The sequence below is a fragment of the Triturus cristatus genome, chromosome 2_1, assembly GCF_964204655.1.
Source record: "Triturus cristatus chromosome 2_1, aTriCri1.1, whole genome shotgun sequence".
NCBI lineage: Eukaryota > Metazoa > Chordata > Amphibia > Caudata > Salamandridae > Triturus > Triturus cristatus.
This window is the reverse complement of record NC_140581.1, coordinates 71,447,487-71,461,295: the sequence shown is the minus strand read 5'-3', so window position 1 is coordinate 71,461,295 and position 13,809 is coordinate 71,447,487.

Sequence of the window (13,809 nt, the reverse complement as noted above, 5' to 3'; positions counted from 1 at the left end):
CCCACCAGTCAACAGATCAGGGATCGCAAAGGGACCTCAAGACGAAACACAAAATGGCAGCCCTCGGGTTACTCGGGTTGACTAGGCCAACAATCTTCAGTGGATTCTGTGCTCGAGGTAAGGGCTACAAGTGAGCCCATACACGACTTCAAGAGATGTCGAGAAGTCAATGCACTCGCAGAAATAAACGGTGACCAGGGGGTCTGGTTCCATGCTACTCACGAGGGCTGCGGGTCTTAGCTTTGCTGGAGACTCAGGTCAGGCTCTGAGATGTATGGAAATCCTCTTTTTGGGCTGAAAATACTGCAGAGTCCGGCGGGAGCTTTGATAATACAGAATGGCAAAATGCTTTGTTGGTGCCTGCCAAGCAGGGGAGTCACTTCTTGACCCCAAGGGAGATTTCTTTAATCCTCTAGTCTTGAGTAGAGCATCAAAGGTCCAGGATTCAGCTTCAGAGTTTCATCCAGGGTAATATAAAGTTCTGGTTACAGAGGTTCCTTACTTATACCTAAGGAAGGGTGTTAGACCTGGTACATTGGCGTGGGTCTCCCTTCCATTTTTTCACTGTTGCCGCATATGTTTGATGGTGTTAGTTGCTCAGGACACTGTGCCACTGCTGTCCAGTGCCACAGTGCAAGTGCTCCCTATTGTAAATTAAGGTATAATTTGTGATTCCATGATTGGTTGGTTTGGTTTACTTGTCCGACCCTAGTACAGTGCACCAGGAGTGCCCAGGGCTTGTAAATCCAAATACTGCTGGTGGGCTTGCAGCACTGGTTGTGCCACCTACAGAAGCAGCCTGTAAAAATGTGTCTAAGGTCTGCCATTGCAGAGCCAGCGTGCAGTCTGGTACTGTCATGCTGACTGGACAAGTGCACCCACTTGCCAGTCCCTAAACCTTCCCTTTTCTTCACATCAGACACCCCTATGTTAGGCCCAAGGGCAGGGTGCATTGTAAGGATAAGATAGGACATGCCCTGGTTTGTGTGGCATGTTCTAATAGTGAATTACAGCCATTTTCGTTTTTCACTATTGCAAGGCTACCTGTTCTCCATAGGCCAGAATGGGCAGTTTGGTTATTACATCTTATAATCTTAACTGACTCCGAGAACATGGTAGAAATTCGAATTTAGTATGCCTGAACTCAGGATGATAAAATACATCTTTCAGTGAAGTTGGTTTTAACGTTCTGTGTTTGAAAATGCCACTTTTAGAAAGTAGGTATTTTCTTGTCTAACCATTCAAACCTGCCTCTGCTAGGCTGTGTATTCCTTTGTCTGGTTTCTGTGAGTGACAGGGCTGGGGAATTCCAGGAGACAGGGTGAGGTGCCCCAGTGGTGAATAGAGAGATCTACATCCAGAAGGGTGAGAGGAGTTGCACCTGGGACCTGAATAGGGCTTTGCCTGCCTTCCACAATGCTGGCTCCACTTCCTGGGGAACGGCTCATATCTCTGCCCTGCACAGTGAATGAAGAGAAGGAATCCTGTCAACAAAGTGCTCCAGAACTGTACTTGCCTTCCACAATGCTGGCTCCACCTCCTGTGGGGCGTCTGATGTTTCTGCCCTACACTGTGAAAGGAAAGGAGAAGTCTGGTAAATAGAGTGCTCAGGAACTGGTTTGGACTGGGCAAAGGCCCCTCTGCCCTCAGAGGACAAAGGATTTTGGGGTATAAATATTGGGACCCTGATCCCAAGAATTTAGATCACTTTGGGAAAACAAGAAGAACCTCTGCTGAGGGAGGAACCAGAAGAAGCTGAGGAGCAAACTATCCCTGAACCTGGGGGATTGGCCTGCAGTGGTTGCCTTACTGCCAAAGAGAGGAGAAAGGAACTTTGTGTGTACTTTTGCTCAACTTGTGAAGGATCTCCAAGGGCTTGGAAAGAGCTTGCCTCCTGCTGAAGTCTTAGAAACAACAGACTTCACCCCCCAGCTCCCCAGAGTTCTTTGGAAGTGCCTGCTGCTGTTGTTGGGCCTTCTGAGGGACTGCGTGTCGCAAGTAGCTGGAAGCGCGACTCAAGAAGGAGAAGCGTGCCGCCGTCGGAGCTGTTGTCGTTGTATCTCGTAAAGTGTGTCGCCGCTGCAGCATCGCATCGAGCGGAAGCGTCTCGCATCATCCAGGAAGTGTCTCGCAACGCCGAAGAAGCATGTCGCCATCACAGCCATCGTAGCTGACGCAATACACCGCATCAAGAGAAGAGTCTCGCATCGAGGAAGAAGCTTGTCGCCATCGCAGCCATCGTGGTTGTCGCATTGCACCGCCTCAAGAAAAGCGCATCGCATCCACGGAGAAGCGTGCCGCCGTCGGAGCTGCTGTCGTTGCATCGCGTAAAGGGGTGTCGCTGCTGCAACATCGCATCGAGTGGAAGTGTCTTGCAAACGTCGGAGAAGAGGGCCGCTGCCAAGGCCACTGTCGTCGCATCGCGTAAAGTGTGTCGCCGCTGCAGCTGAAGCATCGAGTCGAGACTTCTTGCAACATCGGAGAAGCGTGCCGCATCTGGAAGTTCTTCACGTCTTTATTTGGTTGCACCAAAATCTTCAACGCATCAACATCGTTGCAACACTTTCGTTGCCCTGCGTATCGCATCTAAAAGGTACATTGACTTAAAGTGTCGCATTTAAGAACTAAAGAGAACTAAGCAAAATTCTACCATCTAAAGTAACAGTATTGTGTGTTTTTGTCGTTTAATAGTCTTGTGGTAAATCTATATAAAGAATACTTATTTTTTATATAAAACCTGTGTGGTGTCCATCTGTAGTGTAGTCACTTGATTACTGTATGTTGTCACAAATGCTTTACACACTGCCTCTGAGATAAGCCTGTCTGCTCATGCCACGCTACCAAGGGGGTGAGAAGGGGTTATTTTAGGAGTATACCCACTTACCCTCACTAGAGGCGAGGGTCCCTGTTTGTCACAAGTGCATACCTGTGCCAACTAGAGACTCCCAAGTCTAACAAAGTGGTTGGACTAGCTCTAGGGACCCACCTATGGGAGGGTTTGGAAAGAGCGGTGGCTACACTCATTTCCTTTGTCCTTTTTTGCGCCAGAGCAGGGGCTGGAAGCCCCTAAACCGGTTTGAGCTGGACTATGCACAGGGACACCAAGTGTGCCCCCAGTGCAGGACTTCAAAGCACTCAGGGAGTGCTCCCACCCAGCCCCAACACACATAAGCCTGTCTGGGAGGTGGTTACACCTCCCTGTGACAGGAAACCTATTGTCCATGACTCCCCTGCTGGAGTTTCGGTCAGCAGCAGGAGGCCAGACCCGTGTCTGTGGCTGCAGCATCCATTTTGCGATGCCAGGGCTCTGTTTCTACCGGGTAGACCAGTGCTGTAATGTCTCTCCCTCTAGAAGGGTGGGATCATACTCCCACACCAGTTACTTGTGTGGGGGTATGATTCCATGGTGTTTGACACCAAATACGACATGTTTCCATGCAGCGAGTCAAAAGTCAGCATTTACCGTTTGGTTATAATGCACTTAAGGGGAAACATCGTTTACAACGCGGGGATTACATCGCGATGCCATTACATCGCGGTTTTTACAACGCAAGTCGTTACAATGACTTGCGCTAGATGGCGCTCTAGGACAAGGAATAGTATAATTTACTTTCCAACACCTTCCCTACTGTACGTAGACTGGAGTTGGAATAGTAAATTATACTACTCCTAAGTCCAGCGCCCTCCAACGCAAGTCGTTGTAACGACTTGCGTTCTAAAAACTGCGATGTAATGTACCGCGATGTAAATGTATGCGTTGTAACGTCATACATCCACACTTAAGAGTATATGGTCAGGCTGCACTACTGATAACCCCGGTGGATTGATTCCGAAGGCTGCAGAGGGGCTCAGCTTATGCCTGGGAACCCTCTCACATATATTACCAAGCACCCTGCCTTCAGGATTGATAAGGCCTGCCATAGGGGTGACTGATAGGTTTCTATGTGCAGTATATGATGAGATATAGTGAACCTATAGCTCCGTAAGAGGTGCATGCACCACCTTACCCTGGCTGCAGTAGCAGACCTGTGGTGTCATTTTGGAGGGCTTTCCAGGGGTTGCAAAATACATGCTTCAGCACCTGGTAGGCCTCTGGGGTACCTATGCCCTGGGTACATAGTAAACCATATACTAGGAGCTTATAAGGGCACTCCAGATTCATTCTGTAATGTACCTAAAGTACATGCAATCAATTTAGAGAGGAAGCAGCTAGGCTGGGGTCCTGAATAGCAGGGTCCCAGCCAGACTAAAGTCGAAAAACAGTGAAACACCAGCAAAAAGTGGGAGTAAACATGTGAAGCAGATCCTACTCTCCTACAACAGGCCCTTGTAACCAGTCACACTTTAGCAGCCACAATGGATTTTCCATTCCCGGTTAACCAGTCACACTCTAGAAGCCACAATGGATCTTACAGTCACATATAACAAGTCACACTGTAGAAGGCACAATGGATCTTACAGTCCCTTGTAACCAGTTACAAATCCACAATGGATCTTACAGGCCCATTTAACCAATCACACTCTAGAAGCCACAATGGATCTTACAGGCCCTTTTAACCAGTCACACTCTGGAAGCCACAATGGATTTTCCAGGCCGATGTAACCAGTCACACTTTAGAAGCCACAATGGATCTTACAGTCACATTTAACCAGTCACACTGTAGAAGGCACAATGGATCTACAGGCACTTTTAACTAATCACACTCTAGAAGTCACAAACCCACTATGGATCTTACAGGCCCATGGAACCAGTCACAAAGCCACAATGGTTCATACAGGCCATTTAACCAGTCACAAAGCCACAATGGATCTTACAGGGCCATGTAACCAATCACACTCTAGAAGCCACTATGGATCTTACTGGCCCATGTAACCAGCCACACTCTAGAAGCCCCAATGGATCTTACAGGCCCTTGTAACCAGTGACACTCTAGAAGCCACAATAGATCTTACCGGCCCTTGTAACCAGTCACACACCCACTATGGATCTTACAGGCCCATGGAACCAGTCACAAAGCCACAATGGTTCATACAGGCCATTTAACCAGTCACAAAGCCACAATGGATCTTACAGGGCCATGTAACCAATCACACTCTAGAAACCACAATGGATCTTACAGGCCCTTGTAACCAGTCACACTCCAGAAGCCACAATGGACCTTATAGTCCCATGTAACCAGTCACACTCTAGAAGCCACAATGGATCTTACAGGCCCTTTCATCCAGTCACAAAGCCGCAATGGATCTTACAGGCCCATGTCGCCAGTCACAAAGCCACAATGGATCTTACAGGCCATGTAACCAGTCACAAAGCCACAATGGAACTTACAGGTCCATGTAAACAATCACAGTCTAGAAGCCACATTGGATATTACAGGCCCTTGTAACCAGTCACACTCTAGAAGCCACAATGGATCTTACAGGCCCATATAACCTGTCAAACTCTAGAAGCCAAAATGGATCTTACAGGCACTTGTAACCAGTCACACTCTAGAAGTCACAACGGATCTTACAGGTGTGAGAAGTTGGCCTGGTATATGCTGTCCACTAGTTATTTTGGGCACCCTATACCAGTCCAAACAACCCCTTTTTGGTTATAGGTTAAAGACAACCTTTTTTGAACGCTATCCTAGTGGTAGCTATGGAGAGCAGCCATTAGGCTAAGTCTTGAAGGAATGTAAAGCAGCTTGTTTTACCAGTCTATAATCTCTTGAGTGCCTAAATGAAAGACATCCACACCAGGTATATATATATAAAATATATGTATTTATTACTAAACACACACTCCTAGTCTCTTTATGAGACTAGAGGTCAAAACACATAAGTTACACTGCAAATATCAGAGTAAAATAGCACAAATACACGTCAGGCCCTAGGGGCGAGCCAAACCATATACTAAAATAGTGATATAAGAACCACGACTTAACTAGACACAAGGCCTAGAGCCTGTAGAATCGCTGGGACCCCAAGGAACCACCCAAGGTAGTGACACAGGGATCCCACGGGGGCCGTTTGCAGTGTGAGAACACAGTCGCGAGCTCCTGTTAACTTTGATGGGGAAAGTCTTGGTTAGATTCTAAAAGATTAGGGTCACTTAGAATTGAGTCACGACCAAACCCTTTGGGACTTAGGAAGTTCTAGGGTCAACACCCATGGGAGCATCGGAGTACTCATGTTACCTCACCCAGGGAAGCTGGGTGCATAGGTGTCAAATGGTGTCGGGTCGCGTCGTCGATTTCAATGGAAGTTGGCGAAGAAGTGCTGCTGCCGTGAAGACGCGAAGTGTCCGAAGAGATCCAAGCCTGGATTGAACATGAGAAGAACCTGAAAGCAAAGGGGACAGAGTCTGGGTCACTAGCCAGTGACCAGGAAGGTGATAGGCAGATGCCCACCAATGTCGGGTGATTTCAGGTGAAGGAGGTGAAGCTTGACTCTTCAGCCACGAGGACCAAGAGGTGCCGAGGACAACCAGGAGCTGGATTCCAGTTCTCCCACAAAGGCTGTCTAGTGCTGCTGTGTTGGTGCCCGGATTGGACACAACAAGCCTTGGCAAAAGCAATCCATGCAGAAAGTGAAGAAATGCTTCTGTGCATACCAGCAAGGTCTGAGAGACTCACCACTTGGTTGGGAGTCAGGGCAGATCTGGTGGATCCAGGGAAGCCCAAGCAAAATCAAAGTTACCCCCTCAGGGACCCACCAGTCAACAGACTAGGGATCGCAAAGGGACCTCAAGACGAAACACAAAATGGCAACCCACCGGGTCACTTGGGGTAACTAGGTCAATAATCTTCGGGGGATTCAGTGTTCGAGGTAGGAGCTACAAGTGAGCCCAAGCACGACTGCAAAATACATCGAGAAGTCAATGCACTTGCAGAAATGCACGGTGACCAGGGGTTCCGGTTCCAAGCTACTCACGAGGGCTGCGGGACTCAGCTTTGCTGGGGTATCGGGTCGGCCTCTGAGATGTCTGGAAATCCTCTTCCTGGGCTGCAAGTACTTCAGAGTCCGGCGGGAGCTTCGATAATGCAGACCGGCAAAATGCTTTGTTGGTGCCTGCCAAGCAGGGGAGTCACTCCTTGACCCCAAGGGAGATTTCTTTAGTCTTCTAGTCTTGAGTAGAACGTCAAAGGTCCAGGATTCAGCTTCAAAGTTTTGTCCATGGTAATCTAAAGTTCTGGTTACAGAGGTTCCTTACTTATACCTAAGGAAGGGGTTGGACTAGCTTTAGGGACCCACTTATGGGAAGGTTTGGAAAGAGGGGTGGCTACACCCATTTTCTTTGTCCTGTTTCGCACCAGAGCAGGGGCTGGAAGCCCCTGAACCGGTCTGAGCTGCACTATGCACAGGGACACCAAGTGTGCCACCAGTGCAGGACTTCAAAGCACTCAGAGAGTTCTACCACCCAGCCCCAATACACATAAGCCTGTCTGGGAGGTGGTTACACCTCCCTGTGACAGGAAACCTTTTGTCCAGGCCTCCCCTGCCAGAGTTTTGGTCAGCAGCAAGAGGCCAGACCTGTGTCTGTGGCTGCAGCATCCATTTTGTGATGCCAGAACTCTATTAGGTTTCTATCGGGTAGACTAGCACTGTCATGTCTCTCCCTCTAGAAGGGCAGGATCATACTCCCACACCAGTTACTCGTGTGGGGGTATGATTCCAAGGTGTTTGACACCAAACACGACATGTTTCTGTGCAACCAGTCCAACGTTAGCATTTACCGTTTGGTTATAATGCACTTAAGAGTACATGGTCAGGCTGCACTACTGACAACCCCGGTGGATTGATTACAAAGGCTGCAGAGGGGCTCAGCTCATGCCTGGGCACCCTCTCACATATAACCAAGCACCCTGCCTTCAGGATTGATAAGGCCTGCCATAGGGGTGGTTGATAGGTTTCTATGTGCAGTATATGATGACATAGAGTGAACCTATAGCTCAGTAAGGGGTGGATGCACCACCTTACCCAGGCTGCAGTAGCATACCTGTGGTGTCATTTTGGAGGGCTTTCCAGGGGTGGCAAAATACATGCTTCAGCCCCTGGTAGGTCTCTGGGGTACCTATGCCCTGGGTACATAGTATACCATATACTAGGGGCTTATAGGGGCACTCCAGATTCATTCTGTAATGTACCTAAAGTACTTGCAATCAATTTAGAGAGGAAGCAGCTAGGCTGGGGCCCTGAATAGCAGGGTCCCAGCCAGACTATAGTCGAAAAACAGTGAAACACCAGCAAAAAGTGGGAGTAAACATGGGAAGCAGATCCTACTATCCTACAACAGGCCCTTGTAACCAGTCACACTTTAGCAGCCACAATGGATCTTACAGTCCCATGTAACAAGTCACACTCTAGAAGCCACAATGGATGTTAGAGTCCCATGCTAGCAGTCACACTGTAGAAGGCACAATGGATCTTAGAGGCCCTTGGTAACCAGTCACGCTCTAGAAGCCACAATGGATCTTATAGGCCCTTGTAGCCAGTCACACTCTATAAGCTACAATGGATCTCACAGGCCCATGTAACCAGTCACACTCTAGAAGCCACAATGGATCTTACAGGCCCTTGTAACCAATCACACTCTAGAAGCCACAATGCATTTTACAGGCCTATGTAACAATCACAGTCTAGAAGCCACAATGGTTCTTACAGGCCCATGTAATCAGTCAAACTCTAGAAGCCACAATGTATCTTACAGGCCCATGTAACCAGTCACACTCTAGAAGCCACAATGGATCTTAAAGGCCCATGTAACCAGTCACAAAGCCACAATGGATCTTACAGGCCCATGTAACCAATCACACTCTAGAAGCCACAATGGATCTTACAGGCCCTTTTAACCAGTCACACTCTAGAAGCCACAATGGATCTTAAAGGCCCATGTAACCAATCCCACTCTAGAAGCCATAATGGATCTTACAGTCCCTTGTAACCAGTCATACTCTAGAAGCCACAATGGATCTTACAGGCCCTTGTAACCAGTCATACTCTAGAAGCCACAATGGATCTTACAGGCCCTTGTAACCAGTCACACTCTAGAAACCACAATGGATCTTGCAGGACAATGTAACCAATCACACTCTAGAAGACACAATGGATTTTCCAGGCCCATGTAAACAGTCACACTCTAGAAGCCAAAATGGGTCTTTCAGGGGGGGAACAACCTTTACAACGCAACTTTTACAACGCACTACCTTTACAACGCATTTTTTACAACGCATAATCCATTACAACGCATGACATTACAACGCATACCATTACAACGCATTTTTAAAAACTACCTTTACAACGCATTCCATTACAACGCATACTACCATTACAACACATACCATTACAACGCATAATATTACACTACACTATCCAACACTTACCCTACTGTTGCACCCCCTGGAGTTAGAATAGTAATTTTTACCCCTATACTATCCAACACTTACCCGACTGATGCACCCCCTGGAGTTAGAATAGTAATTTTTACCCCTATACTATCCAACACTTACCCCACTGATGCACCCCCTGGAGTTAGAATAGTAATTTTTACCCCTATACTATCCAACACTTACCCTACTGTTGCACCCCCTGGAGTTAGAATAGTAATTTTTACCCCTATACTATCCAACACTTACCCTACTGATGCACCCCCTGGAGGTAGAATAGTAATTTTTACCCCTATACTATCCAACACTTACCCTACTGATGCACCCCCTGGAGTTAGAATAGTAATTTTTACCCCTATACTATCCAACACTTACCCTACTGATGCACCCCCTGGAGTTAGAATAGTAATTTTTACCCCTAAACTATCCAACACTTACCCTACTGATGCACCCCCTGGAGTTAGAATAGTAATTTTTACCCCTATACTATCCAACACTTACCCTACTGTTGCACCCCCTGGAGTTAGAATAGTAATTTTTACCCCTACACTATCCAACACTTACCCTACTGTTGCACCCCCTGGAGTTAGATTAGTAATTTTTACCCCTATACTATCCAACACTTACCCTACTGATGCACCCCCTGGAGTTAGAATAGTAATTTTTACCCCTATACTATCCAACACTTAACCTACTGTTGCACCCCCTGGAGTTAGATTAGTAATTTTTACCCCTATACTATCTAATACTTACCTTAAATGTAATTTAATATTATGCGTTGTAATGGTATGCGTTGTAAAGGTAGTATGCGTTGTAATGGTAATGCGTTGTAAAGGTATTTTTTTAAAATGCGTTGTAGTGTCCTGCGTTGTAATGTCATGCGTTGTAATGGATTATGCGTTGTAAAAAATGCGTTGTAAGTGCATGCGTTGTAAAAGTGTGCGTTGTAACGTCATACATCCCTTTCAGGGCCTTGTAACCAGTCGCAAAGCCACAATGGTTCTTACAGGCCATATAACCCGTCACAAAGCCACAATGGATCTTACAGGCACAGCTAACCAGTCACACTCCAGAAACCACAATGAATCTTACAGGCCCTTGTAACCAGTCACACTCTAGAAGCCACAATGGATCTTACAGGCCCTTGTAGCCAGTCACACTCTAGAAGCCACAATAGATCTTACCGGCCCTTGTAACCAGTCACACACCCACTATGGATCTTACAGGCCCATGGAACCAGTCACAAAGCCACAATGGTTCATACAGGCCATTTAACCAGTCACAAAGCCACAATGGATCTTACAGGGCCATGTAACCAGTCACACTCCAGAAGCCACGATGGACCTTACAGTCCCATGTAACCAGTCACACTCTAGAAGCCACAATGGATCTTACAGGCCCTTTCATCCAGTCACAAAGCCGCAATGGATCTTACAGGCCCATGTCGCCAGTCACAAAGCCACAATGCTAGCAGTCACACTGTAGAAGGCACAATGGATCTTAGAGGCCCATTTAACCAATCACACTCTAGAATCCACAATGGATCTTACAGGCCCTTGTAGCCAGTCACACTCTACAAGCTACAATGGATCTCACAGGCCCATGTAACCAGTCACAGTCTAGAAGCCACAATGGATCTGACAGGCCCATTTAACCAATCACACTCTAGAAGCCACAATGGATTTTACAGGCCCATGTAACAATCACAGTCTAGAAGCCACAATGGTTCTTACAGGCCCAAGTAACCAGTCACACTCTAGAAGCCACAATGGATCTTACAGGCCCATGTAACCAGTCACACAGCCACAATGGATCTTACAGGCCCTTGTAAACAGTCACACTCTAGAAGCCACAATGGATCTTACAGGCCCATGTAACCAGTCACACCCTAGAAGCCACAATGGATCTTACAGGCCTGTGTAACCAGTCACACTCTGGAAGCGACAATGGATCTTACAGGCCCTTGTAAACAGTCACACTCTAGAAGCCACAATGGATCTTACAGGCCCATGTAACCAGTCACACCCTAGAAGCCACAATGGATCTTACAGGCCCTTGTAACCAGTCACACTCTGGAAGCCACAATGGATCTTACAGGCCCTTGTAAACAGTCACACTCTAGAAGCCACAATGGATCTTACAGGCCCATGTAACCAGTCACACTCTAGAAGCCACAATGGATCTTACAGGCCCTTGTAACCATTCACACTCTGGAAGCCACAATGGATCTTACAGGCCCTTGTAACCAGTCACAATCTAGAAGCCACAATGGATCTTACAGGCCTATGTAACCAGTCACACTCTAGAAGCCACAATGGATTTTACAGGCCCTTGTAACCAGTCACACTCTAGAAGCCACAATGGATCTTACAGGCCCATGTAACCAGTCACACCCTAGAAGCCACAATGGATCTTACAGGCCCTTGTAAACAGTCACACTCTAGAAGCCACAATGGATCTTACAGGCCCATGTAACCAGTCACACCCTAGAAGCCACAATGGATCTTACAGGCCCTTGTAACCAGTCACACTCTGGAAGCCACAATGGATCTTACAGGCCCTTGTAAACAGTCACACTCTAGAAGCCACAATGGATCTTACAGGCCCATGTAACCAGTCACACTCTAGAAGCCACAATGGATCTTACAGGCCCTTGTAACCATTCACACTCTGGAAGCCACAATGGATCTTACAGGCCCTTGTAACCAGTCACAATCTAGAAGCCACAATGGATCTTACAGGCCCTTGTAACCAGTCACACTCTAGAAGTCACAATGGATCTTACAGGCCCTTGTAACAAGTCACACTCTAGAAGCCACAATGGATCTTACAGTCCCATGTAACCGGTTACACTGTAGAAGGCAGTGGCAGAGCCCTGGGCACACAGCAGGGTCATCTTGCCAGTTTCAGATTGTGTGTCAGTGTCTGGATGAGGTGGAGAGGTGAGAAGCCGAGTGATACACATTACTACTTCAACCATTGTGCACAGGAGGACCGTGGAGGCACACACCCGGGGTCCCAGCCAGCTGCTTAAGCTGCTGCCTGGCTTTGTGGCATAAAAGGCGATGACAACAGTGATGGTCTTTGCTAATACACAAGATAGGTCACATCCCAAACGCAGCTTGTTGAACCAGTCAGGTGACAGTCACAAGGAGTCCAATGACAAAGAGAGAGCAGAGACAGCCCACCAATAGGGAGACAAGAAGGGTGTATCTCAGATTGTGTATGTGTGCCTTCACTACTGGTGTGTCACAGCACATACATGATAAGGATTCCCAGCCCTGCAGATGTGGTTATTGAGAACATAATGAAACCAAAAGCCTGACCCCCTGCGCCGTCAGCATTATATGAAAGACAACTCTCTTCCTGAATGTAGTTGTTTTACTCTGACCGGCCCTGGTTCCAGGAGGAGAGTGGGGTCACACCTGGGGGTTCAGAGCACCCCTTTGAGCTCAGTGGCCCAGGAGCCGGCCCTGCGTGGTGCTTGTTTGCGCGCTCTGCACCCCTGGGATCACGGGGGATGGAAGGCACAGTCTGTGCCATGGCACTCCCAGCAGCTGCACCCTCCTCCCATGGGCGCTGAGCCGCTGACGGTGCAACTCTTGCAGACGAGTTGTTTCGTAATGGAGAGTGAGGTGTCTTGGCGCTGAACCGAAACCAAAAGCATGTCCTTACTAGACAAACATCTTTCTTTACTTTAGATAGCTTAGCTCCTGCCTCGAGTGCTTTGTTTTCCTTGCGTTGCTTGTACAGAAAATGTGTTTGGAACCGGGCAAATCATGTGTCTTGAGTGTTTCTTGGCTCGAGCTTCTAGTTGGCCCAGTGGGTTATGACAGACTGTTTATATTTGGCCCTTGGGTGCCAGGTGCGTTTCAGCTCTGCCAGCTCTGATGTGAGTGTGCCCAGGCAGGCCCAGCATCACCCGTGCCATCAGGCGCGGGCACCCGGGCATTAACCTTTTGTAAACCAAAACACAGGCCCGTGCTTCAGCATCAAGCGGTACCCATGGGCAGACTCTTCCGAAAGCCTTCGGGTGGCGGAAAATACATAGTGCCAATATCGGCAACCGTTATCATATAATACATCAGTACATAATCATAATAAAACACACGACACTGAATGTAAGTGGAGAAATATTGCTGCAGGTTTATTAGCATAATAAATATGCAAACACGGTGGGTTATCTTACGGGCGATCCCAGGGCAGGCCAGCCCCATGGCGCCTGCCCGTCTGATAAGCCTAGGGTCACCATGGCAGCGCCAATTGGTGACCACCAAATGTTGGGAGGGTCCACCCCTCCCATCCGTGAACCTCCAGTCCACATGCTTCACCACGCCCCCCCGTGATGGGTGGGCGGAGCATACATGGCAGCCCCCGGTTGCTCAGACCCACAACCGCCTGTCGGTAGCGGGGCGCCGTAGGTCTTCCAGTGGACACGCTA